Source organism: Aegilops tauschii, chromosome 3 (assembly GCF_002575655.3).
Source record: "Aegilops tauschii subsp. strangulata cultivar AL8/78 chromosome 3, Aet v6.0, whole genome shotgun sequence".
NCBI classification, from domain to species: domain Eukaryota; kingdom Viridiplantae; phylum Streptophyta; class Magnoliopsida; order Poales; family Poaceae; genus Aegilops; species Aegilops tauschii.
Window position 1 is genome coordinate 369,461,586 of NC_053037.3, and position 6,000 is coordinate 369,467,585.

Consider the following 6,000-nt stretch of genomic DNA (forward strand, 5'->3'; position numbering starts at 1 on the left):
GGATATTTGAATTTCACTTGGTAATATTTCGAATTCAGAAACTTTAAGCAACTCAATGATTTTCATGAGAGAAGATAAAATGACTTCTTCAAAACATATGGAATATGAGTTGGGAGTTTAAAAGAATCAAATTTAAAGTCCCTTTGAAATTATTTTCAATTTGGAGTTATTTGGGTTTTATTCAAATTATTTTTCTCCAGAAAATAAAATATATGGAAAATAGGGTAAAATGATTCCCTACATCAGAAAATTGGAGAGAAATAAAATTGAAATCATTTTGGTATTTTTTTAAAATGATTTTTATTGGATTTTATTAGAGCTGTAGCACTCTTTGCCTTATTTAAATTTTGTGGATTTTATTTGAAGCTAGAATAATGTTCATGTTGTTGGAAATCTTTTTCTGAAAATTTTGATATATAACATGCCTATATTATATTAATATTTTATTTGGTTTTTATTTTTTTATGTGGTAAAAAAACTTCCCGCGGACCGAACTGGGCCGAAGACCCAGCCGGCCCAGGACGCCGCCGCCTACCTCACGTGCGCGCGCCGGACACCGCCGCCGTCCCCGACGCGGACTCCGCCGGCCGCCGCCTCTTTGCCTCTTCCCCACGCCTCCCCGCCTATAAAAGGCGAGGCCCGGACCCCCCTCTCCTCCTGAGCTGCGCAGCCGCCCTCCGCCGCTGCATCACGTCGCCGCCGCCGCTGCATCTCGCCGCCCGCCATCGCTGCATCCCTCACTGCCGAAGGTCGACGCGCCGCCGCCGTATCGCGCCGCTGCCCGCGCCGCCTTGCCGCACCTCGCCGCCGCCTTCCGCGCCGCCGCTAGCCGCCAGCGCCGCCGCCTCCGCAGCCGCCGTCGCTCGCCCTCGCCGGAGCCTGCCGCCGACGAAAACCGTCCGAACCGGTAATAAACCGTCCCGATCCGGTTTAATTTTTTGTTTTTCTTCGGTTTTCTTTAAACCCGGTTTTATTATTTTAGTTAGGTTATTTAGAGAGCGTTCGTTGTCTAAGCCTCTCGAGCAAACGCGTTCATAGTTTAGGGTTCAGTAGTGAACGTTCGTTGTTCAGATCTTTTTTTTTCTTTTTTTTCGGCCAGGGACCCATCCGTGAATATTTTATTTATAGATTAGTCCATGATCTTCAAACCTTCGTTACGTCTTGCTCGTTTATCCAAATTCAACGAAACCAACGCCCACTTCTTCGTTATGATCCCCTCTATCCAGTAAAACAACTTAAACATATTTTTGAAATTTTAAAATTTGATTTCAATCAGTTTTGAATTCAAACTTCATTTGTTCATAATTTGAGTTTTATAACTCTGATTTAATTGATTCTTTTTGCAAATCGAAGCTCTTGACCTAAACTTTCTGATAAGGCCAAATTCACTTAATTTTGGTACTGTTAGAAATTGTTTTATGTTGCAAGAGTTAATTGCTTGTTTTTGAAGTTTTCCGAGACCTTTTCTTCGATTCTTTTGCATGATTGCTTATGTGTGGTTACTATTGCTTGCTCGCGATAGATTGACCGGAGTGTGAGGAGTAGAACTATCAGGAGTTATGAGTGCGAATCATCTTCATCAATAGTACAAGGCAAGTTCACACTTTGATCATATCCCTCTATTACCCAGCTTTTATGCATTAGTTTCAACCCTCAAACATTGCATGAGTAGGATTGATAACATGTGGGTATTGGGAAGTAGTTGATGAGGTAGGAACCTATTGTCTTGCATTCAAACCCCGGGTATTATTACGATATGCTTATGCTGCTATGCTATGCTTGTAGATGTGGATTGGTTTTTGAGAGAATTCATGGAAGTTGTGAGAGACTATTGTTAACTAAGGTTTAACTTAAGGTGGCTACTTTAATGCACATCTGGGTGGATTGGTTTGGGGCACCCTGGGGATACCAGTGGATTGCTCGGACACCTGGAGAATCCAGTGTTGTCCAAGGAGATCCCGGGGAATTCGTGTGATCATCCTATGGTTCGCCACCCAGGCTCAAAGGGATCATAAGATTATTCATGCTAGAAACTTCTGTGTGCAACCACAAGCCATTATGGGCTCTGGCATAGTTGAGTATGTTGTGTGACCTCTTTCAGTGGTAGACTAGCAGATGTAGGGGATGTAGGTGGTACGGTCTACCCATCAAAAGAGTTAATGCTTCTGAAAGACTGTGTCTCGGTCATCCGTTTCTAAAACACCATGTAGTGCGAGAAAACCAACGGAGGAGATCGAGTCTTGTGGGGAAAAGTGCGCAAACCTCTGCAGAGTGTACAAACTAATCATGATTAGCTGTGTCCCTGGTTATGGACATCTTGAGTATCTGGTTCCTGAATTATTGATTTGATCTCATCACGTTACTTAATTAATTTGTTGGGTTGTTAACTTTTAATTTGGAATTGAGATGGGGTTAACATTCTCGATGTTTTTCAACAAACTTTGTAGTTAAATAAATATATATTCCTTTGTTGTAGGGAAAAAATGGCTTTATGCAAAAATAAACTTAGAGCTTTCCACCAGCCAAATATGCATGTAGTGATAGCCATTATTCAGCATTGCTCTACAGTGTGAAATTGTCAGTACATTCAATGTACTGACCTACATGGCTGCAACGTCTCATGTTGCAGGAATTCTTACGAAGAGTAAGTGATACGTTAGGGTTACGGTTTCTACACTCAACTTTGCCGTTGGTGTTGATGGGAATCCACAACCTTGTTGTTACTTCCGCTATCTGGATTGAGGTAATAGTATTTACGTTACTTTATACATGTGATTTACCTCTGTTATAAATCCTCGGGTACTGTGTGTGTCAGCATACCGATCCAGGGATGACACTTAAGCACAGAGACTTGACCGTCTGAGGTCGGGTCGCTACAAAGATCCCCCAAGTGGATTCAAGTCCTCCACCTAGGAGAAGATCCCCTAGTGGATTCAAGACCTCCTCTTGGAGAAGAATTAGCTACTTGTATCTTTCCTTTGCTGTCTTTGGATCTTCTGATCTCTTTGTGTTCATGGATCTAGCACATGTGTGATTGGATCAAGTCAATTTGAGTGTTTCCTCTTATGTCCCCCCTTGTGTTCTTCGTGTGTTCGTCGTGTTCTTCGTGGAATCCCCTCCAAATCGTGAAAGATCGGACTTAGAGTTTCCACCCTACATCACAATGATAATTAAGAAAATGAGAAGGAGGAATCCAATGATATGATGGAATGTATCATACTTTTCCTCACGTAAGTCGGGGAATCAATCATCTTACATCTTATACATATTTACTAATTGGGTGCTCCATTTAGGACTCCACATTCATCCTAGAAAACCATATAGGATATTAACCTTAGGATACCAGTTCTAATAGGTGAAGGAGTTGGCACCTTAGGGGCACTGAACAGTCCACCCTATGATATTAACTACAATGTTTACATGAGCTGCCACATCATTCAGTTGGCTGGTTACAGAGGCTACTCATACAATTGATGCATAGTTGTACTTGTGTTTGTTATCTTCTCTTGATTTAGGAGCTTTGTTTGCAAAATATGAAGATCTTTGGAGAGCTTTAGTGCTGACCAAGTGTAGATCTGATCTATAAAAATAATCTACCAATCAAACAACTTTTACTATTTTAGTGGTTGAAAATGAATGGTGTTAAAGATACACCATATGTTCATGCACATCAAGCATATATGACCTTTTGGGGATTGTAGTTCTTGATCTAGTTCAATAAGATCATATACGTGGTGATAAGAAGTCCCCAAAAGAGATTGTTGGGCCTCTTTTTGAGTGATAACCAAACGGCCATAAGGCAAATAGATAAAAAGTAACACTTGAAAATAATGCAGAATAATATTCTCTAGAACGATGGAGACACCACCAAAGCAGATTAAAACAACCCAAATGATAACGCCCACACGTGTGGCATGTTTGCACATCGCCCCACACGCCTTGATCCATGTTGATTATGTTTTGTACGAATCCTAAAGGAATCTATTAGAATATGAGTGCCACGTGGGCATCATCGTGTGTGTGGGCGTTGGAGAGTTCGCCCACACGCCCCGCAACACGCGGTTTGCCAGCTGCGCTGTGTGGGCGAACTAGTTTCTACCCACTGATGTCTACTACACAACCTTCTTCTTGTAGACGTTGTTGGGCCTCCAAGTGCAAAGGTCTATAGGACAGTAGAAAATTTCCCTCAAGTGGATGACCTAAGGTTTATCAATCCGTGGGAGGCGTAGGATGAAGATGATCTCTCTCAAACAACCCTGCAACCAAATAACAAAGAGTCTCTTGTGTCCCCAGCACACCCAATACAATGGTAAATTGTATAGGTGCACTAGTTCGGCGAAGACATGGTGATACAAGTGCAATATGGATGATAGATATGAGTATTTGTAATCTGAAAATATAAAAATAGCAAGGTAGCAAGCGATAAAAGTGAGCGTAAACGGTATTGCAATGCTAGGAAACAAGGCCTAGGGTTCATACTTTCACTAGTGCAAGTTCTCTCAACAATAATAATATAATTGGATCATATAACTATCCCTCGACATGCAAAAAAGAGTCACTCCAAAGTCACTAATAGCGGAGAACAAACGAAGAGATTATTGTAGGGTACGAAACCACCTCAAAGTTATTCTTTCTGATCGATCTATTCAAGAGTCCATACTAAAATAACACAAAGCTATTATTTCCGTTCGGTCTATCCTAGAGTTCGTACTGGAACAACACCTTAAGACACAAATCAACCAAAACCCTAATGTCACCTAGATACTCCAATGTCACCTCAAGTATCCGTGGGTATGATTATACGATATGCATCACACAATCTCAGATTCATCTATTCAACCAACACAAAGAACTTCAAAGAGTGCCCCAAAGTTTCTACCGAAGAGTCAAGACGAAAACGTGTGCCAACCCCTATGCATAAGTTCACAAGGTCACTGAACCCGCAAGTTGATCACCAGAACATACGTCAAGTAGATCACGTGAATATCCCATTGTCACCACAAATAAGCACATGCAAGACATACATCAAGTGTTCTCAAATCCTTAAAGACTCAATCCGATAAGATAACTTCGAAGGGAAAACTCAATCCATTACAAGAGAGTAGAGGGGGAGAAACATCATAAGATCCAACTATAATAGCAAAGCTCGCGATACATCAAGATCGTGCCAAATCAAGAACACGAGAGAGAGAGAGAGATCAAACACATAGCTACTGGTACATACCCTCAGCCCCGAGGGTGAACTACTCCCTCCTCGTCATGGAGAGCGTCAGGATGATGAAGCTGGTCACCGGTGAGGGATTCCCCGAAATGGGGTCCGATTGGTTTTTCGTGGCTACAGAGGCTTGCGGTGGCGGAACTCCCGATCTAGGTTATGTTCTGGAAGTTTGGGGATATATAAGAGGTGTTGGCGCCGGGGACAAGACAGGGGGGGTCCACAAGGCAGCCATGAGGTAGGGGGGCGCGCCTCCCACCCTCGTGGGTGCCTCGGGACTCTTCTGGTCCATCTCCGATACTCCGTGGGCTTCTTCTGGTCCAAAAACTATATTCGTGAAATTTCAGGTTAATTGGACTCCGTTTGGTACTCCTTTTCCGCGATACTCAAAAACAAGGAAAAAACAGAAGCTGGCACTGGGCTCTGGGTTAATAGGTTAGTCCCAAAAATCATATAAAATAGCATATAAATGCATATAAAACATCCTAGATGAATAATATAATAGCATGGAACAATAAAAAATTATAGATACGTTGGAGACGTATCTGCATCCCCAAGCTTAATTCCTGCACGTCCCCCTACATGCTAATCAACGGGATATGGAGATGCCCATCAACTGATGTCAATGCGAGGAGTAGGGATTGCCATGCAACGGATGCACTAGAGCTATAAATGTATGAAAGCTCAACAAAAGAAACTAAGTGGGTGTGCATCCAACTTGCTTGCTCACGAAGACCTAAGGCATTGGAGGAAGCCCATTGTTGGAATATACAAGCCAAGTTCTA